Source organism: Mus musculus, chromosome 17, assembly GCF_000001635.26.
Source record: "Mus musculus strain C57BL/6J chromosome 17, GRCm38.p6 C57BL/6J".
Lineage (NCBI taxonomy): Eukaryota > Metazoa > Chordata > Mammalia > Rodentia > Muridae > Mus > Mus musculus.
Window position 1 is genome coordinate 55,438,687 of NC_000083.6, and position 22,789 is coordinate 55,461,475.

Here is a 22,789-nt window from a genome sequence, read left to right on the forward strand (position 1 = left end):
GTTTTCCTTCATGTGGTCTGTGAATTGTATTTTGGGTATTCTGAGCTGTTGTACTAATATTCACCTATCAATGAGTGCATACCATGTGTGTTCTTTTGTGATTGGGTTACCTCACTCAGGATGATATTTTCTAGTTCCATCTATTGGCCTAAGAATTTCATGCAATCATTTTATGGAATAGCTGAGTAGTACTCCATTGTGTAAACAAACCACATTTTCTGTATCCATTCCTCTATTGAAGGACATCTGGGTTCTTTCCAGCTTCTGGCTATTATAAATAAGGCTTCTGTGAACATAGTGGAATGTGTATCCTTGTTATATGTTGGAGCATCTTTTGGGTATATGCCCAGGAGTGTATAGCTGGGTCCTCAGGTAATGCTATGTTCAATTTTCTGAGGAATGGCCAGACTGATTTTCAGAGTGGTTGTGCCAGTTTGTAATTCCATCAACAATGAAGGCATGTTCCTCTTTCTCCTCATCCTCACCAGCATCCGCTGTCACCTGAGGTTTTGATTTTAGCCATTCTGTCTGTTTTGAGGTGGAATCTCAGGGTTGTTTTGATTTGCATTTCCCTGATAACTAAGGATGTTGAACATTCTTTAGGTGCTTCTCACCCATTTGGTATTCCTCAGCTGAGAATTCTTTGATTAGCTCTACACCCCATTTTTAATAGGGTTATTTGATTCTCTGGAGTCTAATTTTTTTGAGTTCTTTGTGTATATTGGATATTAGCCCTCTCTCAGATGAAGGGTTGGTAAAGATATTTTCCCAATCTGTTGGTTGTTGTTTTTTTCCAATTGACAGTATCATTTGCCTTACAGATGCTTAGGGCAGTGGTTCTTAACCTGTGGGTTGTAACCCATTTTACAGGGGTTGGGTAAGACCATAAAAGACTCACAGATATTCATGCTACAATCATAGCAAAATTATAGTTGTGAAGTAGCAATGAAAATAAATTTTTGGTAGTGGGGGGTCACTACAACAGGAGGAACTATTAGAAAGGTCGAGAACCACTGCCTTAGGGTCTTCTGCATTTGAGAAGATGCCTAGGGAAATCTGTGGTGGCAGCACTGTGCTTGCACATAAACATGATCCTACACGGGAACTTTTACAAAGAAAACCATGGATTTGTCATCCCTATACTGCTTCTCAGTGATATAGTAGGTAAGAGCAGCCTTCACAATCTATGTAAACTAGAAATAGAGACTCAAAATGATAACCTTTTCAGTACAATTATAGCATGTGTCTTGGAAATGTTGCCACCAGAAGCTAGAGTTGAGTTAAAAGTAAGAGACTGATTCTGTTCCTGCTATTCTGATCTTACCTGCCACAGGATAATTTAGTCCCTTTATACAAGTCATTCAAAAATTTAAACACTATATTCCACATGTTATGTAAGTACCACTTAAAGTGGTGAGTTTTGCTGACTTTTTGTTTGTTTGTTTTTACTTTTTTGGGACATGTCATCACTCTATAGACTCAGCTATCTGTATTTGTGAAAACATATACTTTATCTGCTCTACTAGTGGGACTACAGGGGTAAGACACACTGGTGATTCTTTATAAAGTTTGTGATGCTTGGATTAAGAAAGACATAGTAGTCTGGGCTATGCTGTTTTTTGTTTTTGGTTTTTTTGGCTTTTATTTTTTTATTATGTTTTGGTTTTGTTTTTTGTTTTTTTTTTTCCCTTATTTGTTTTGTTTTGAGACAGGGTTTCTCTGTGTAGCCTTGGCTATCCTAGAACTCACTCTGTAGACCAGGCTAGCCTCAAACCCAGAAATCCACCTGCCTCTGCCTCCAGAGTGCTGCGATTAAAGGCGTGCGCCACCACTGGCCAAGGGCTATGCTATTCTATATATAACTTGCCATAAATATCAATCATGGAGAAACACCCTCAGGAAGCTGAATTAATTCTTAAACCCTTAGCTAAGACCTGGAATGGTGCAGAGAAGAACAACTTGAGTTAAAAGAGGCATATCAGGCAACTTACTATTTCTTTTTTAAAAGTATGTAGGTTGTGTAAAAATTGGTCCAAAGCTTTTTGTTCATGCCTCTGAAGTCCTAAATTAGTGCCATTATTATCCATTAGTTTCTATAATGAAACCTATTTTGTATCATTTCTGCTAGTGACTGAACAAAATTTAAATTGCTATAGGATTTAGACTTCTGAAATGGCATCATGTTTTCAGCTCCATCATGTTTTCAGTAATCAAGTGTCAGAATAGGTCACTTCAACTCAGAATGATTGGTGTTTTGTAAGGGATGGATGAGAAATTGCTGGGCTAATCAAGGGGAAATTAACCAGCACTCGAGGTGGGTTTTAATTAATTACAATATGCTTGCTCACTAAAGAGAGGCCTTTGAGAAAGTAATCAAAGGAGACGCACACATAGAGTGTTTCTTCTCTTAAGATATTTTATCTAATGGAAATATCTCCGTTGGTCTACAGATATCAAGACGGTCTTGAGATATTTTTTTAGTTGATTTTCTAATTAGGACCCCTTCTACTCTGTGGAAGTCACCAAAAACCATCAAGCAAAGAACAACTAAAGTCTAGACCCACATCTGGTATGTTGCATAGTCTTAAAACTAACAGACAGGTGGGAGAGTTTCAATGTGGAAGGCATGGGAGGCGTTGGGTGGGAGCTGGTGACAGTCTGCTGGCCTGGGACCTGCAGGGTGATGGCTAGAAGTGACTGTCCCATGTAAGTGCTGTGGTGCATAGATTTACCTGTTTCTTACCTGGATGAAGGAAAGTGAGACCAAATAATGGATTGGCCCACTCTTCTTCATTTCCAGATGTTACTGTGGGCCTGCTACAGCACAGACATCTGACAAGCAGCTGCTGGAGTCGGTTAGTAATAGAACAACCCAGCAAGCATCCTTCTCACCTTCTCACTGTATATTTGTATTTGCAGACTGGGCTTCCTCCCAACATTCTAACAATCCTTCAGTTTGTTGAAGGTTACAATATTATGCACTGAAATAGGCACTTCAGTATCATCTTATTAAATCCTCCGAACACCCCTAAGGTATGATGTTGTTATTATCAATTTACAAATGGGGAAATTGCTTCAGAGTTAGCTGTCATGTCTGAGTTTCTTGCATTAACCAGGAAAACTTACTTACTTTCTATGCTGAAACTGGTTGACAAAGACAAGAAATGTTTTTCCCAGGCATGTTATGAACAGAGAAGAAGAAGAAACCTTTTTCTTTTTGTCCTAGGGAAATTGCCAGTTAGACTATGTGAAAGAAGAAACAACGTAGAAAAGAACCCATGTACAGTTGGACTAGAAAGTAAACTAAAATTAGAGAGTGGATTTAAGGAGAAGCAACCTCAAATTCAACCCAAATAAAGTATCATTTAACTAGAAAGGGGTGAACAGCACTTCACAGTGGCAAGAGTAGATAATCATCTCATTTATCAAATAGGCAAGTTAACATTATCCAGTGTTGGGGAAAATAAGCACAGTAGCATCGTGTGCTGTGCTGAGAGGAAATGATTCTCTGAGTTTATGGCCCAAAAATAAAAGAGAACAAAGCTGTGAGTACATCTGTATCTAAACCATGGGGAATGTACTGGCTGGTTTTGTGTGTCAACTTGACACAAGCTGGAGTTATCACAGAGAGAGGAGCTTCAGTTGGTGAAGTGCCTCCATGAGATCCAGCTGTAGGGCATTTTCTTAATTAGTGATCAAGGGGGAAGAGCCCCTTGTGGGTGAGACCATCTCTGGGTGGTCTTGGGTTCTATAAGAGAGCAGGTTGAGCAAGCCAGGGGAAGCAAGCCAATAAAGAACATCCCTCCATGGCCTCTGCATCAGCTCCTGCTTCCTGACCTGCTTGAGCTCCAGTCCTGACTTTCTTTGATGATGAACAGCAGGATGGAAGTGTAAGCTGAATAAACCCTTTCCTTCCCAACTTGCTTCTTGGTCCTGATGTTTGCTCAGGAAGAGAAACTCTGACTAAGACAGTGAACAAGCTCAACCTGGGAGTCACTTAGAAAATGGTTTGAATTTCTAAAAATATTCTAAGATATGTAACAGGCACACTGAGGAAATGACATGAGAGAGAAGAAAGAGACAGAAAACCTAGCTATGAGAATGTCCCCAGTGATAGATGTATGAGAAATGGAAATTCTAATGATGTTATTGTCTGAGCATTGCTCATCAAGTATTGGATTATCACACTGAGATTCACAGATATTGACAATTATATAGCTCTTTCTATTTATGGAGAGACTTTTAAGAAATTCTAAATATTGTCTTTGGGGCAAAGGAACATAATACACCTTAACTCTTTAGATATGTGTGCTCCATTTGAATTGTCCACAGAAGTCAGAAAATTAGTAAAGGGTTCTGAAACTTTGGGGTGAGTAGTCAACAGCAAGAAGAAAGAACATGTTGATACGAATCAGAATTTAAAAAAAACAGGAAAGGTTAAATGGGGTGGGGATGGAAGGATAGTTTAGAGGAAGAAGCATGGGACAGGATAATTAACACCATGGTCCTTGTTTAAAAAAAAACACATTGGCAAAGTCTTCTTGCAATTTAAACATACACATATCTAAAAAGAGTTTAAAAGGAGTTACTCTATAATGGGGCCACACTGCTCCTACCAGACACCACCGAGTAATGAGTAATAAGTAAAAAGTTTTGTGCCAGGAGGGGCTTCCTTTTTATGAATTCTTAGACTGGGGGGGGGGGTCCAGTAGACCCTTAATATTACAGTTTTCTTTCCCTCAACTGCTGGTTCTACTCCAGACCTTGATGGTAAGACCCTGTTGACAAAGACACCACACACATAAGACACAGAATGTGTTCAAACCAAGCTGATACTGAGTGATGCTTTCAGAGTCTATTAGCAGTATGGCTATGGGTTATGGCAAGGATGATGGAGAAAGCCTGAGTTTAACACAGAATACAAGTTAATATGAGCACATACAGAAAAAATGGATTTTAAAATGCTTCCTGGCTTTTTAAAAAACATTCACTTGGAATTGAAAGGAATATTCTAGAGCCAGCATTGCTCTTTAGTAGACCAATGGAAAGAACCCTGTCTACCCTTGTTTAGGATTCCCCCGAGCAGACCAACTAAAGCATGGAAAAGTATTTCATTTATCATTACACTCCGACAGAAACCAGCATGACATACAGTTTTCTGCATTTAAACTGCCTTCATGATTTACCTGGGAAGCAACAGATTTCCAGGTCGGCCCCATTTATTCTCTACTTAGATCATAAATAGTAAACTAAGTTAACTTACATTTCTATGACAGCAATTTGCATATTTGTTTTAAGCTGGGTAAATTTTCTACAGGCACAAAGTCCATTGTTGTCTTGGAACACCTAGTGTTTTGGTTTTGTTTTGTTTTGTTTTTTGTTTTTGTTTTGTTTTTAAGGTAGGCATGAAGGCATCATCTTTGAAGTACTTTTGAAAAATAGCAATATGGGATAAAAAACATTCACAGTCTGTAAGAAATGTTATAAATTGCCAGGTGTGGTGGCGCACACCTTTAATCCTAGCACTTAGGAGGCAAAAGCAGGAGGATTTCTGAGTTCGAGGCCAGCCTGGTCTACAAAGTGAATTCCAGGACAGCCAGGGCTATACAGAGAAACCCTGTTTCAACCCCCCCCCCAAAATGTTATAAATTGAGGATTTTTACTTTGCAGTGAAACATTGTAAGGATGCTACTATGCTTTTTATTACATGAATTGATTTGTTGTTACATTTAAGGACTAGAGAATGTATAATCCACTTTTAGCACCTTGTGCAGCATACCTTGCTGGTGCTTGCAAACGTACCCATTAGACAGAAGACAAAGCCTAGAGTCACAGTTTACATCACTTCAGTGACTAGCAGAGTCCATCGTGGTGAATTGTGGGAAAGGGCAGAGCACAGAATTAGCCATAGCGTATGTATTTCTCATATATAAGACGCAGTAATTAATGAGTGACAGACCATCCCTTCAGGCAGTTCTTAGAAATTCCAAGTGTCAGAAACAGTTAACAGAACTGGGGAAACCAGAGAAAGCATCGCCCAGGTACACTTGACCACACACAATGAATTTTACTCTGTGGGTTTAGTTTCCCGGTTGTTAAATGTCTGTAAACTTCTAGATTGAGTTTTGCTCATCTATCATGATGCCTAGCCCCAAACACATAGTAGGCACTCCATGCGTTCTGAATAAGTTGGACAACTAGCTAAAATATCTAAAACAAAACACCTCGACTAGATAGATGAACTTCAAATTCAATACATTCAGTGAAGAATTTGTCTTGTCCTTTTCTAACTACGCATGAAAACTTGTAGGTAACACTCACATCCAAGGGGGCAAAGTTCAGAGAAGCATGTTTACCCACAACCAGGGACCGCTGTGGATGCCTTTGAAAAATAGGAGGGTTGCAGTGACAAATGGGCATTAGCACTTGAACACACTCACATACTTTCTATCTGCGGCTCCCACAGCACCGCTCTTGGTCACCCCTACGCCCTAGAGAGAATGTGATCACCTTTTCCAGGGTTGGATGGATGGATGGAGTTGGCAAGTGGGAAGCTCTCAAAGCAGCACGTCCCCAAGTGTGTCCCTGCACTGTCGGGCGCTTCTCAGCAGCAGCCAAAGTGAGAATGCGGGCGGCTTGAGTCGGCCTGAGTCTGAACAAAGGGAGCCAGCGGCCCAGAGGATGCTGTGCTTCTCACACTCCACCCAGCTGCCTGGCGCGCAGGTAGCCCGGCTTTTGCTCTGTCTACAGAGGGCTGTGTGTTCGAAGCCAGCACACAAAGACTCACTTCCTCCCGGCCAGCTTCCCAGACCGCCCTGCCCACCACCGGCGGCCGGTGGCATTCCAGAGGCCACCACCGGGACATTCCTGTGCCCGGGTGCCAGGTACTTGGAGCAGAAGCCATTCGGGGAGCCCTTGGAGCCGCTCAGCTGGTGAAGGTGGCGGCTGGGATTAGCACGCCTTTTTAGGCAGCCGCGCCGCCCCACGCAGCGGAGTCTGCAATCGCTGTACGACAGGCAGGCTCTGCGTCGCCAGAGCGTCCCCGCCTGCGCTGGCCGCGGGGCAAGCTGCGGGCCGGAGCGCTCGCGGGAGGCCGATCAACTCCCCAGCGCCTAGCCAGCAGGTAAGCTCGGGCTGTAGATCGGAACGGGGAAGGCGGGGTTGTGTGCGGAGCACCAGGCCCGCTGCCTCGGATCGCCTGCCCTCGGGGCCACCGGCAGAGGTGCCACTGCCACGCGGATTGGAACAATGAGGCGCGCAGCGCGGAGCTGAGCGCAGCCACGCACTGCTGAGAGGCCAAGCTGCAGCCGGCGGCAACGCGGTCATGCCTTGTCGGAAAGGAGACGGCTCCTACACAGGGTCGCCTGAGCCCCTAGCGTGGCCGCGGAGCTTCCCAGGGCATCCGAGAGAGAGTAGGAGCTCGTGGTGTGCGCGCTCGCTCATCCGCTCGCTCGCCCGCCCTCCCGCCCGCTCGCCACCCGGCAAGCCCTCCTGCCCTCTAGGCTGCGGGGGTGGGGTGGGAGTGGGGGATAAAATGTGACCCTCAGGAATCCTACTGAGGCTCCAAGTACAGGAGTAGCAGCACAGGTGTAGGGACAAACTGAATGAGTACAAGCACGCAGGTCTGTGAGGTCTGAGACCTGCCGTATCCTGCTGGAATCTCCTTGGCCAGTTGCACTGAGCTAGAGTTAGATAAGCTCTGCGAACAGAAGCCAGCGCTGTATGTGGAGAAACAACAGGGTGAGCGAAAGGAGGGCTTGCACTTGGACAGGTGGACATAGTTAACTGTGGGGATGAAATACTGTGCATTGGTTTGATTTGATGTGATTTGCTTGTGAAAGGTGGAGATTTTTTTTTTAATCAAATTCCCACACCCATCTTCATGCAAATTAGCGGGCTTGCAGCTTAGAGAGCATCCTACCTTTTCTTTCTTTCTTTCTTTCTTTCTTTCTTTCTTTCTTTCTTTCTTCTTCCTTTTGTGGCTATAATGTTCATGTGCAGAGGGATTTTCGGGAGCCTCCTAAAGTCAGTGTTAATTCTTATACACTTGACTGGCAAAAACTCGGCGTTTGGGTTGTTTTACTTCCCACCGTTTAGAGTGGTTATGTGATAAATTCTTTTGAATTCAGAAGATGGCATCTATCTTTTTTGGACTTGATGGTACTGGTGCAGTGGGGCCAGTGGAGTTAAACTCATGGCTCGATGCAAATTAGGCCTTCCAAAGAGAGATGAATAGTGTGTTTAGAGAAGCTGTGCTTTCCAGGAATTTAAATGAGACTTTTGTGATTGCCTTCCAGCTTCTCCTTATGTGTTTCCTGGTGTATAACTTATAAAGTAGAGTTGGATTCCTAAAGCTTTGTGAGATGGGGAGGTTTGTGTACCTGGATTTTGGTAAACTTTGGGGAACAGTTCTGCTGAAAATTTGAAGAGAAATAGGTCGTGTTTGGTGGAAATCATTGTCTCTTGGACAACTGAACAGTCTGGTGTGTAGGAGTATACTGTAGCCCTTCTGAGGACTGCCTTTTTGGGTCAGGAGACGCCTTGGCCGCCTTAAACACCACACTTTCTGCATATTAAAACAAAGCAAAGCAAAACAAAACAAAACAAAACAAGACCTAACAGGAATTACCTCTTCAACCTTTATTTTTCATGAGTGTTTGGGTGGCAAATTTGGGGTGACTCTTCTTTTTGAAGGGAAAGCAACGTGTGGCCCCTTAGCCGCTTTTTCCATCACTATTTTTTCTGAAACTGACAACCTTTTTTTTTCCCCACTTTGTTCTAATGCGTTAAAATGACTGTCAGCAACGGTGGTTGAATATAGTAACTGAAGTAAAGACAACATCAATAGACGAAAACGTTCTTAATTTTATAAGTCAGGAGGATGCTCAGACATGCAAAGAAGGGGTCCTTACCTGCTTCTCACTATGACTGATAGAAATTAGAGCATGCTCTATCCCTTTTTGTTTGGTGAAAATGACGCTTCCTGAGTTGTGAACTGAATCCTTTGGGGAATTTTGAGGTACTTCTCTTCTGATAGAGCTACGAGCTCCACCTTTATGGTGCGGGTGGTATGCACAACTTAGAAAGTAAAGGTAAGGATGACAACACACACCTGCAAGAATCAGGTTGAGCTATGTTAATATCTGGAAATGTATAAATGATGTAGTATGAAGGAGGGGCAGTCATTTGTGCTTAGTCCTGACAAAAACCAAGAAGGAATGGATTTGAGTTTCTGAGTGCACCCAAGCCAGATCTGATCAAGACTGATCAGCTTGTATGTTTGTTGCAGAGAAATCTTGTCCATACGTCCTGTTTCTAGGGCTTTTTATTTTTTCTTCATCTTCTTCTGAGATTTGTTCTCATTATGTGCAGATACCTTGATAATATTCCAACTTAACTCTTATCCTCTAGTGTAGAATGTATCAACTCATTTTTCATAAGTGTTGATATACATATTCTTGGGCTGGTACAGCTTCTGCTTAGATAAATAAACCTCAGAAAAGCTTGGAGGCATGTATCCCATGGGAAATTTTTAATTAATCTGCAGGTCTGTTGCCTCGTTTCTGATAATCTGAATAAAAATATCTCATGCGTGATGATAGGATATAGATTTCTCTTAGAGTATACTGTAATATGCTACTCCCACTACATTGTGCTTTTCCTTCTTTGGAATATTTTGGAGTGTGAGCTTAACATTTAATTGTTTAAATTAATGTCTAATTCAACTTGGTCTAATGTCTAAGCAAAAAATGAGTTTTGGTCACTACATGTTAAGTTTCAAATTTTTTTAAGCCTTAAAACTGGAAACTCATTCTTCACCAAAGATGACAATCACATATAAGAGAAACAATTTCATGAGGTCAGACACTAATTTTGGAATCTGGCGGGAACAAGTGCACATTAATGCCAGTTTTCAGTGTTTTTAGCACCAACTATTGATGAGAGTGCCAAAGACTAAATGGGTTATGGATAATGACCAGCTACTGTTAGTAAATTAGCATGGCTTCACTTTAATAAAGCACCCCCTCTCTTGAAAACCCTCCACTGTACCACTTTTGAGCCGTGCTTGTAAAGGTTAGCATACCTTCAGCACAGAGACTACAACACTGGGCAGAGATGGATTTATTAGGTCTCAAATGTAAAGTATATTATGATTCCAAGTTCTCTGCACCCCATTTAATGGATAGTGAACAGCTGCAGTGTGAAATATATACTCAGTCTGCATGTGGAATGCATTAAGATAGATATAAGGCCATCATCTTCAGGCTTTGCCGGGGCTGGTGGTCTGGTCCAGCACTGCTGTTCATCCTAACTTGGACATGTGGTAGAAGCTAGGTCTCCACAGTGTCGGCCACCTGTGTGTCCTGATACAGGGGCAGTGGAGAAGAGTGGGTCTGCGATAGGAAATGCTCCCACCCTCAAGCATGTTGTCTCTGCATGATTTCTGTAAGCCTGTTCTGTCTCCTACTGCCACCCAAGCTGCAGCCTGTGTTCCTCTTGAGTACAGAATTCCAAATTCAAGGTGCAATTTGGGCCCGGAGAGATGGAATCATGTGAAGACTGAGTTTGCCATTTTGCAGCTATCTTTCTTGAAGAACAAAGTGATCAAGAAAGCTGACAGCCAGTGGCCTTGCAGCCACTTGACTTATCCTGGAGGAAGTCTCCCTGAACCAGGAGTTCAGTCTCCAGAGCTGTAAAGGGAAAACAACAGAGACCAAATCTACTTCAAATTGACTTCTAGTGCTGGATTCTTAAGATCAATAATTTAATGTTCTGGTGTACTTAAAATCGATTTTCCTGGCAGCCCTAGGAGAAGGTAGCAATCCAAAGAATAATAATAGCGACTGATTTGCAGGTATTATGTACCACACCTTGCCTTTTGCTTTGCATGGGATGAGTGCTCTTAAGCCACAAGCTGAGGAAGTATCATTACCCTGTTTTAACAGTGAGAATGCTGGGCCTCAGAAAAGTGAAATGTCTTGACAGAGCTGCCCCAAAGCTAATGCTCCTGGGGTGAGCTCCACTCTCCAGAACACAAATAACCATTGTCAAAATTGTGTCCAGCCAGAGATTGCTGCAACTGTGAATTACCACCTCCTCCATCAGGCTTGAGCTGTGGGGTGAGGCAGGTGCACTGGGGGAAGAAGAAGGCGGGAGCCCTCAGAGGCCCCGTAAGCAGAAAGACATTTTTGAGCTAAAACTTTGTAAATGGGCTATGGCATCTGGAGAATTCAGACAAGCAGCATTAAAATGAAACTCTACCTGATATTAAGCAAGGCACACTGAGTGAAATTCTCAGGCCGAGATTGTGTTGAAATTTGAGAGAATTGGGCATTTGCTTTGCGTTGTCAGGTAGTGACGAGAGCATGTTCGGAGAGTAGTCTTTTGAGACATTTAGAGGTATTTTGGGTAAAGCATCAGCAAGTTCATTGTGGCAGGCCCTGCAATGTTGATTATCAGACTGTTTTCATAACTTTACACTTCGCACGTTGAGTTCTTCTCAGTGCTGCTTGTAGCTTGAGCCCGATAGGAGAGCGCTTTATTAAGTTTCCAACAATTCATCTTGCCTGTTTGAATTGTACAGATTTTTCAAGTAGAGGTTCTTGCTTCTAAAAGGACTTGGCTTTAAATTAAATTGTGGTAAGGTGAGCCTCTTAGATAATCCAAGTAGTTTATTATTTAGAAATATATCTGAGAAGTAGCTTCCTGGAAAGCACGGTGGTAATGATTTTTATGAATCGTTCTATATGACTGTGGATGAAAACTTTGATAAGATAACATGGAATTTGTTTATGGTGGCTCACTCAAATGTAAGATGGATCTATAGTATATAATTAAATGAATGAACTCATTTTTGCTATTGAGGGAGTGAACTATATAAACTATGGTTTGTATATATATATATATGTATGTATATATATATATATATATATATATATATATATATTTAAAAATCCAATTAATATCACCTTGTGAAACTGGACATGGTGGTAAATTCTTGAAATCCCAAGCAATCTGAGCTAAGTAACAAAAATCACTATTTAAGTTTGTCCCTTATCACTGAGAGAGCATTCCTTTTCATATATGAATTATCTCTGACAGAATGATATTCTCTAATTTACATATAGTGTACAGAAAATTACCCAAATGGGTAGGGTTTAGAGAACCTTTAGTTTCTTGCCAATAGGACAGATGCGGAAATGTATGTTAATTTACATGTGTGTATATTTATGGGGTGCATGCCTGTGAGTATTCTTAATAGCAAGCAGCACCTTCACTGTGCCTTTGGTTGTCTGCATACAGCTTTTGGACTGAGGAGCCTGGTTCTAGAGAGGTCCTGAGCAGGCCATCCAGTGGAGTCACCTGATAGACTGAGGACTCGACCACTGTTCCATATAAGCAATTTTTCAGGTTACAGGTTGAGCCACTCACTTCAGATCAACATGAACTTGGTCAAATAATGTAGGTGATTAAGCCTCTCCCAGGAAGAAAGCATTGTTTGAAGTTGTCCTGCGTCATAGTGTGTTCTAGCTCACTGTTGATAGTAGCAGGTCAAAGAACTTAAGCAACAACCCCAAGACTTGTGTTTTTTAAATACTACACTTCCCAATTCTCAAAGAAGTTTTCTGAGTATACAAATGTATGAGTACATGGAAGTGGTTAAGTGTGAAAGTTTTTTTTCAACTGACTATCTGTAATGTGTATGTGGTTATATAATTTCCACTTTTGAAAGAGAATCTCCAACTTGACTCACAGTATAATTAAGAGTTATTCTGTTCTGGATGTAGAAAATTAGTAGAAAGAAAACTTGAATTCATTAAGTAATTTGCCCAGTTTAATAAGGTTGGACCTCTGCATCTGTGAATTCTGCACAAACAATTTGACTAACAGCAGTCTGTTTGGAAATAGTTTCACAAAATTGTGTTTATTCTGAACATATGTGGACTTTTTCCAGGCACCATTCATAAACAACTCAGCATAACACATGTATAATCTAGGGAAGACTGAAGTGAGAGGATGTGTGCATTGTTTGTGAATTTGCTGTCATTTGACATGAGGGACTCAAGTAGCCAGGTGGTCTAGGAGCAGTGGCTCTCAACCTTCCCAATGCTGTGACACTTTAATACAGTTCTCATGTTGTGGTGATCTCAGCCATAAAACTACTTTTGTTTCTAGTTAGTAACTATAGTTTTGCTACTGTTATGGATTGTAATGTAAATATCTGTGTTTCCGAATAGTTTAAGGCGTCCTCTGTGAAAGGATCACATGAATCCATGACGCATAGGCTGAGAAACACTGCCTCAGAGTAAATCCTGTAGTTCATATACCAGAATAACAGTTTGCATGCCATTAAATAATGTGTTTTATTAATCATTTGAGGTTAGGGAGTTTCAAAAACTGACTTAACCATGTAGAAAATAGATATCTGTATGTACCCTTCACATAATATGATTTTCCAGAAGGTATACCCCAATGTTCTCTTATATACTTCATTCTACTCTTTGAATCATAAAGTTAAAGTATATAATACATTATTATAATCTTACCCTGACAATATACCTTCTGGTAGAAGAGAAGATTTAGTACATATTACATATTATTTTTCTTATGGAACCATTAAAGGAATCCTGCACTAAGCTATCTGTGTTGTTTCTAAGGTGTTTCTAGGGTGTGCTTGCAGAATTGCCTAAGCTTAATAAGGTGTGTGCTATGCCTGTTGTATTGGCAACAATAACTTACTTTATCCTAAATTTCTCTGTGTAGACTTAGTCATCTGGACTGAATCTACATTGCATTTAGAAGGGCAGTTATTGAATATGGCAGATGAGTGTATGATATTGAAACATAAAGTGAATATGAGACTCACACTGTGAGCACAAGTCCTGGCTTTCCATTGTAGCAACACAGAGCCAGCACCTACTGTGTTGATGTGCATCATTCCTTAAGAAAATTTATGCACATGCTGTGCTGTTTGCTTTAACTTTCCTAGTATTACAAGTACACAAAGATTGGCAATTTCAACGTGGTATTAAAACCCACCTCTTGTAGGATCTAAAACCTTATTAGGTATATAGTGCTCACATTCTTTCTATAACAGCATAATATTTGAAAAAAATCTACATATATTAACCAGGTGTCCTTCAAATCATCTCTAGATGACAAGTACCTAATGAAGATAGTTGTAATGCATATTTTAGGAAATAATGTTAAGAATAACAATCATTTTGGTTGATATACATACAACATTTTGTGTGGAGAAGGATGGATATTTTTATCCATTGTTGACTGCATCTAGAACCCATGACTGTACAGGGCCTATTGGACTATCTGTTTTTTTCTCAGAGCTGTTATTTAGTGACTGTTCATGAATGGTATATGCTTGTAGAAAGCATGGGGAAATAGACTTTAGTGTCTCCGAAGTCCCTGTTTGGTTTCTATTAGGATAGATTCATGTTTTCTTCCAACTTACACTGGGTTTAATCAAAATGATCAACAATCTGTCATACTTTCTTGTAGGATTAAGGCAAAGTTAAACAGGAATAGAAGTATTGGTTATACATTAAAAAGTTGAACACTTCTGTAGTAGTTCATTAATGTTACCAACTCTAGAATTGCTGTTTTTATCATAATAACTTCGTTTTGTCACTGAGTAAACACCATAGGCTTTTTCTTTTTGTTGACTACAGCCAGAAGTAAAATTTAAAGTGTTCTAAAACTGCCATGTTATACTTAAAACTATGAAGACAGAGGGCAGAACAAAAATAATCAGTGAAATTTGTATTTCCAACTGAATTTATGTCATATGAAGTGTAAATTTGAGATAATTTAATATTTGTAAAAGGACATTAGTAGACAAATAGTTGTAGAAGGGGTTTTGCACAGTCTGGTTAGAGTCTCCTAGGAGATGTAGTAGAGAAGGTAACAAAGGTAGCACGGTGTGGGGTAGTCAGTCAGACTGATTCCTTGGCGCTTGTCTTAGTTAGGGTTTCTATTCCTGCACAAACATCATGAGCAAGAAGCAAGTTGGGGAGGAAAGGGTTTATTCAGCTTACACTTACATACTGCTGTTCATCACCAAAGGAAGTCAGGACTGGAACTCAAGCAGGTCAGGGAGCAGGAGCTGATGCAGAGGCCATGGAGGGATTCTTACTGGCTTGCTTCCCCTGGCTTGCTCAGCCTGCTCTCTTATAGAACCCAAGACTATCAGCCCAGGGATGGTCCCACCCACAAGGGGCCTTTCCCCCTTGATCACTAATTGAGAAAATGCCTTACAGTTGGATCTCATGGAGGCATTTCCTCAACTGAAGCTCCTTCCTCTGTGGTAACCCCAGCCTGTGTCAAGTTGACACATAAAACCAGCCAGTACAGCACTTATCTTCTTAGAGAAGTTTTCTCTTAGGCTGTGGAAATTAGTGGAGTTTCTAAAAACCTAATTCAGACTGTTCCATGACATTGGCTTACTATCTTGTGCTAGAGTGAGGAGCAACTTTGAGAGACCTGCCTTCTTTCCTGAAAGTGAAAGTGGGAAGGCATTTCCCCTAAAGGTAGAAAGATATCTTAAAATTTAATAGAGGTGGAGAAAACAAGACAAGAGCTGTGGGGCTGGAGAGATCAATAAGTAGTTAAGAGTTCTTGCAGGTGACCTGAGTTTGGTTAGGATTACCCACATTGTAAGGCTCCCAACTACTTGCAACTCCAGCCCCAGAGGATCTCATGAAGTCTTCTGACCCCTTTAGCACAGGCACACAAGTAGTGCACATGTATATTCTCGAACACATATACACATAGACACACAGAAAAATAGAAAAATCGTGAAAAAATAAAAAGGAAATGGAACTTAGGCAATAAGGATAATGGGTGAATTGCTTAATTATCTTAATGAAGGTTAGCTGTAGTCAGATTATGTTGTATGAATCTGGGATTTCCCCTAAAGCCAAAGCCAGCTTGTATTTCACGCTAGCTGCAGATGTTCATTGCAGAGCTGTGCTGGAGGCAGAAAAGCCTACATGCAGGAAGGCTTTATGGCTGCCTCCTGTAGAGGAAGCTGTGTCTGCTACCTGCTCTCAGCAAAGCTAGCTCCTCCACAGCATGCTCCGGGGCAAGAGCTATTTAAGGGTTTGGAAACATGTCATTATGCCCCCTGTGCTTGTCAATCCCCTTTCCTCTTCTAGGCAGTGACATTTATGGTTTCTGGAGGGATACTGTTTCTTGGACTTCACTTTCAGGTTCTCACATCCTTAAAGAAAAATAGCAACGAAAAATGGCTTCTTGTTTACAAAGGATGTTGTCTCTCTCCAAACTTTTAAGACTTTTTGTCCATCTATTTTTATTTCTGCGTGCTAATGGGGCACAGTGGGGAATGCTGATACATGTATACATTTAAACATTTGCCTCTTGTTTGTTTTGTATTCTTTCCCCTTCCATTTTACATCTATCTATGGTCTGTTTGACAGAGTCCTCTTATCATGTCATCTTATTATGTCCCAGCCATTCTCCACAATATACAAGGCTAAGCCTCTGATCTAGAGCATCAGTGAGATGTGTTTCAGTATTGGCCCAGGTCATGGTCTCCACTTTTTTTGCTATTCTAGCCCATTCTGCTTTCAGGCTATTTTGTCTCCTTTGTAATTGCAAATAACGCTGGCCATTCCATGCTTCCTCTCCCTAACACCAACCACCAGTTCTTGTTAATTTTTCCAACAGATATTAATACACACACACACACACACACACACACAGAGAGAGAGAGAGAGAGAGAGAGAGAGAGAGAGAGAGACACCATAGAGAGAGACAGAGACAGACAGAGAAATAGACACAGACAGAGACAGAATCAGAGAGACAAAGACCAAGAGACACAGGGGAGGGAGGAGTCAGCTAATGGTCTTTCTGTTGATTCATTAACCACCACTTTTACCTCTTTCTCCCTGTCTTGGCTATGAGAATCTGTGTTCTAGCTACATAGCTCATGGTGTGCATGATACTCCAAGTCAGTAGGTGCTTCATGAATGTTTGTTGAGTGAGTAGCTCTAAGAATTTTAGTATACTGAGATGAGTGATGTCCATTCCTTAAATGTGAGTTTTAAAAATGAAAGGGAATGGGCAAGATATACACCCCCTTATTTCAAGTCAAGTCTCCATGGAGACAGCTTCCCACTTAGAGCCAGAGAAAAGGCAATGGGCCCAAGGCAAGGTAGGTCCTTTTGAATGTACATTAACTTGTGCTTGAGAGTTTCTGTTAAGCATTTTGAAGAAACACCTTTATTAGCAGTGTTGTGAAATCAGCATTAAACCACTCAACCTTAAAATTTTTGAGACAATGTGAACCTCAGAGAGGAACCTGAAATGCACATTAGTTTCTATAATTGTTACAGATAAGATTGAATGACATTGTTTCTTCCTTCAGCAACCCATTCAGAACAGAAGGACATGAAAAACTGATAAATAATTAGAACATAAATTAGGTAGGTTCTGTCTGTGGAGGACACATCATCTCAAGTTTATAAATATTGTATTAAAGCCTAACAATTAGGACTGCACACAGTACCCATACCTGACCAAGATAACAAGGCAGCATTAATATAAATGAGCTCACTAATGCTTTGTTATTAGGTTGCATATTTAATTCTTCCTCCCCAAATAGCTATTAGAATATGGGGAAATTACCTTAAAGCTCCTGAAGAATTCTACATATGGAGTGCCTTGACTCTTAGTTCAGTCTAAGCCCAACTGCAGGTCAGGAATATAAGACACCTTTAGTTTTCAGCCTGATGATATACTCTGATGTTCCCTGCCCCACATCCCCTACACACCATGTTAGATGCACAGCTCTGACCTTACTCTGCCAGTGTGCTTCTCGGGAGCCAGATACATTGATGAGGGACTAAGTCAAGGGTCAGTGTGCATTAGCAGGGGTCAGTATACACCAGCAAGGCTTGTCAGAGCTTGTCAGCAGCTCTCTGTCCAAGTATCTTCCTGGACTCCTACACCTTCAAGTCCCAAACATTCTGCATTTCCCTCCTTAGTATCTGTGTACTTTTATTTTGGCTTTTGAAATTTTGCTGTCTCTCAAAAGGTCGAGTTGCAACTGAGAGACTGCCTGAGACTTGTGAGTTCATTAAAAGGGTTATGTCGGTCACTCTCAGTCTACAGCAGACACTACCGGTGCTGGAAGTTGGAGACACTGAATGACTGTGAGTGGAAAATTATGCATTTACTAAATCGCACCGGTGGGATCTGAAACAAAGCAAAGTGTATAGAGCCTTTGTATAAACTCTTTCACTGTCCATTTATGATGGCCTAGATAGGCAGGCTAGGAGTGAAGAGGAGAATTAAGGTGGACTCATCACACGGTGGAAATCATTTTGCTGGCATTCATACTCACGTGAAGTGCTAATGGCTTTGTGTGGGTTAGCTATTAACTGTTAATCCTGCAGGATGTCATAGCCTGGCAGTGCTGTTGTCTGATGGCCCTACCAGCACCTGAGATGTGACCTATCTTCACAGCATAAAACAGTCTCAACTGGCCTTGAAATGACACAGAAAAAATGATGCTTTTAAGTTAAGAAAAACAGTTCTACTATGAGAAGCTTCGGTGGGCCCCAGAGCATCTTTGTGTGGCTGTTATTCACAATAATGTGTGAGATATGAAACTCTGGAAAATTTACTTCATGTTTTGTAATAATATTGATCTCTGTGTATCCCAGGCCCTTTTCCTTTTCCTTCTGAGTCATGCTATGCCAGCTTAATAGAGCTTGCATGGCCAGCTGGTTTCTGTGTACTTTTAATTATGTTGTGGTCGTTAACAAGGATTTGATAAGAGGATGTGGTAAGAAAAGTCTTATGCTTTTGTTCTGGAATATTGGTGCCAGCTAAGACAGCCTCATCCTACACTAAAGCCAACTCATCAACCAGAGATGAGTATAGGAAAGCAATGAACATAGACACTGACAGAACCTTCAAAATGATGCCACTGACAGAACCTTCAAAATGATGCCAGGCACGGGAGAAAGAGGATGGCTTGCCTTCACATCTCCTGACTGACAGGTTGCTGGGTGCTTTGCCCATCTATTTGCTGGATTTTCCTTTTTCTCCCTTCCTCCTTTTAATTCTTTCTCTCTTTCTTTCTCTCTTTCTTTCTTTCTTTCTTTCTTTCTTTCTTTCTTTCTTTCTTTCTTGTTTGTTTGTTTTTCAACCACACTACAGTCCTGGGGCAATGAAAATGAATTTAATGTGGGGGTTTCCTAGGAAATTGGCAAACTAAGTTGATTAGTGGGATGTCTTGCCATTGTTTATGCTCATGATCATCTGTGGTAATTGGAAATTACAGTATTTTGGTCTCTGTTAGTAAACTCACTATTAACCAGTAATTTGACATACTACAATAGTGGCCTTTGTTTGGCGAAAATAGAAGTCATTTCTTTGAAAGCTTAAAATGATGTGTATTGTGGGGGTCCGTATCTTCTCTTCTCTTGTCTTCTCTTCTCTTCTCTCCTCCTCCTCCTCTTCTTCTTCTTCTTCTTCTTCTTCTTCCTCTCTCTCTCTCTCTCCCTCTCTCTCTCTCTCCTCCCTCTCCCTCGCACCTCCCTCTCATTCTCTGTGTTTGTGTTTGTGTGTGATCCTCCTGCCATCGTCTCCTTTCCAGTTTTACCCAGAGGAATGTCTGTATAGAAGAATCCAGGCCAAAGTCCAGGGACTCCTAGGTGACAGCTGTGTCGAGCTGGCCTGCAACATCTTGCTATTGTTCTGGAGAGGGACTCCTAGAAGCCACAACTGTTAGTTATGTCCTTCAGTCACCACAGGTGTAGTGCAAAGGTGCTTCTATTGAGGTTTGCCTCCTAACATTCTTCACAAATAGAGGCTTGTCTGTACCAGGCCTGAGGTTATGAGCCTCTAGGGCAGGGTGTTCTGTTCTATGCTCCTTCCAACCTATGATGGAGGGCATCATCAGCCCCATATCTGCTGACAAATTGGGTCCTGCTGTATCGAGTACAGAGCTTAGCTGTGAAGTTAATGAGAAGGCTTTAAAAAGCAAGCAACTGCTCTGTCTTCTCTAGGCTCTTTGATGTCCAGGGAAGACTTAACTAGTAGCTTTGAGGACCCCTTACTGCCCAGAGGCTAGATAATGGGAGGGGAGTTTAGAAACTTTTTGAATCATCAGTGGGTCTTTCTCTTAGTATCAGAAGAATGAACAGGAAGCTATGGCACTCCTCTTCTTCCCCCTCAGTGTGGAACTTCCTAGGGAAGGAAGCTTAAGCACTATCTAAGGACTTGAGAGGGTGATAGTTTGAGAGCTCCTGGGGGGAAATGGTGTGACAAGGTGTAGTTTCTGCCTATAGTGAAAAAGTTCTCACATTGGCATCAAGTTGGTTTTCTCAGAGTATCTCAATGTTGAGCTCTGCACATGGAAGCTGCCCAGTCCAGCTGACTCCCTTCCTGGTGGGTATTCTAGGGCTCTTCAGCTGCTTCCTGTCCTCCTTGCTCATAACTCCTGGATCCACCTTCTTTTTCCCTGCAACATATCTCCTTTCAAAGTCCTTCAATCATGAGAATTTGTTTAACTAGCTTTCTTATTAGTACCTATTCAGTGCCCCTCACAGATATGAGGGATGTGCTGATCAGCATTTTGTTTGTTTGTTTGTTTGTTTCCCAAACTAAACACAGGCTGGGCTAATCAGGGTAGTGGCGGAGGGGACCTCAACAGACGATATGTCTTCATCAAATTTGTTCTGGAGGCAAGTCTGTGAGGTAGTTTTCTTGATTAATGATTGATATGGAAAAGCCTGACCTTTTAGGAGATGTGCTACCCTTGGGCAGGTGATCCTGTGGTGTGTAAGAAAGCAAACTGAACAATCCAGTAAGCAGCATTTCTCCATTGCCTCTATTTCAGTTCAGAAACCTGCGCCTAGCTTTCTACTTTGAGTTCCTGCCTGACTTCCCTTCATGACAGTCTATAAACTGCAAGCTGAAACCAACCCTTTCCTCCCCAATTTGCATTGGTTATGGTGTTTTATCACAGAAAATGTGTCATAGTAACAGTGAGTTTCTTAACACCTACATTCCTTTACATGTATTATTGTTTGGCCACATCTACATACACCTGGTGCCTGTGAAGGTCAGAAGAGGGCACTGGATCTCTTAGGACTCGTGTTATACATAGTTCTGAGTCTTGATTTGGATGCTTGAAACCAAACCTGGGTTCTCTGCAAGAGCAGCCAGTGTTCTTACCTGCTGAGCCATCTCTCTCTAGCCCCTATATTACTTAAACTTACTACCAGGAAGTAGAAAGTACAATAGAAAGTAATGCACTCTGTCACTTTGTTTTTCCTTTTGAAATATCGTCCACTGATTCTTACTTTCCAGCCATAAGTAATGCATTTGGGAGTAAGAAAGCACATTTGAAGGTTGGAAATTTCTTCCCTAAGAACAAAGATAAGTGGTCGGTTCAGTCAACTCTTTGTGGATGGGTGGATGGCATTCTTTATATTAAATTTCTCCCCAGAAGTCTCAGTCTCCCTTCTCCCTCCCCTGGAAATTCTTGCTGCTCTACTGTCTTTCTCCAGTCCACCACAGGAGTACTTGAGTCATGACAGTAACCTCCAGGAAACTTGGCCAGCAACATTACTGTTGCTTTGGGACCTGCACATACTTAGTTTACTATGGTCAGTTTTAAAAAATATGACCTATGAAGTTTCGTTTTCAGTGTAGCTGAGGTCAGAATGAAACATTTCATCAGAAACCTTGTCATTGGGTTCTCCCACCTGTGAAAATGCTTTGGAAGCTGTAGAGGGCAGCCATGGGAGAGGCCCAGGCTCAACTCAGCAGCTTTGAGCTCAAATCCCAGGGCACTGCCTTGAAGAGATTTGTGAATCACCTCCTCCCCATTTGGTTATTGTTGTTGCTCCTCTTCATCCTTTTCCTCCTCTTCTTCCTCTTCTTTTACTCTTAAAGTAAATGAAAACAAAACCAACAAAATAATAAACCATTAAGTACATTCTAAACTTCAAGTTCCACCTCTGCAACATAAGAATTTTGTGACAAGCAGTATTGGGGTCTAGCCATAATACCTGCACAGGACTCAAGGTCAGTGCCCTTGTTCCCATTTGAAACACAGCAAAATAGTCAAAGGAGATGGAGTTGACTGTGATCTAGTCCATATGGCTTCAGCAGGCTCTGTTAAGCCACATGGCATTTTTGTTCCACATTAACTCTGGGTAATGCCTTGTTCTGTGAAGGTACTTGCGGTTGGGCTTTGTGGTAGAAATCCTCAATTTTTCTTCCCCCTTGGAACTTCAGTGCACAGTTTTAATCCCTTACCTCCAGTGCACATCTGGTCCTCGGTGCAAACAACCATTTGAAACTCAATGCCTCTTAGCCACCAAGGGCACTTTTCAAACCCCTCTTTCCTGTTTGTACTTTTAGTTCTCTAAAAGATCAGACCTGCCAGGATGTACAGCCTCTGGGCAGAGAGGTCATTAAACATGAGATTAGCCCGAGAGAGGCTTTGAGGTTATGTGAAACTTGCCATGTAAATGAAAACTTTTTGTTTTCATTGAGGTTATCAGAAGTGACTTTATCCTACTTATTTCTGAAGTTGCAGGTTAGGCTGATGTGCCCTGTGTAGCAGAGTTAGGTGTATCTAGCACGCAGGGAGTGGATGACAAAGCTCAGCTGAAAGATACACAGAAAATCAGAGCAGGTGAAGGGGATGAGCTGTGTGCCTTCAGGAGTCCAGATTCATCTCTAACCTTGGAACAGCAGTGGACCACTTTGGACGCTGAGGAGTCTATTG

General features: G+C 41.6%; 1 protein-coding gene across 7 annotated transcripts in view; it reads left to right on the forward strand.

Annotated features, from left to right (window-relative positions):
* The first annotated feature begins 6,431 nt into the window (after positions 1-6,431).
* St6gal2 (beta galactoside alpha 2,6 sialyltransferase 2) overlaps positions 6,432-22,789 on the forward strand; it is a 69,464-nt gene continuing 53,106 nt past the window's right edge. For 3 of the 7 annotated variants that reach the window (XM_006524267.3, XM_030249801.1, XM_006524268.3), the window contains exon 1: positions 6,449-7,123. The gene's annotated coding sequence lies outside the window, so the exon portion shown is untranslated. Of the gene's footprint in view, positions 7,124-7,143; positions 7,741-22,789 lie in introns of those variants that run through there. The other 4 variants (XM_006524270.4, NM_001347403.1, XM_006524269.3 and 1 more) reach the window with 4 other exon arrangements.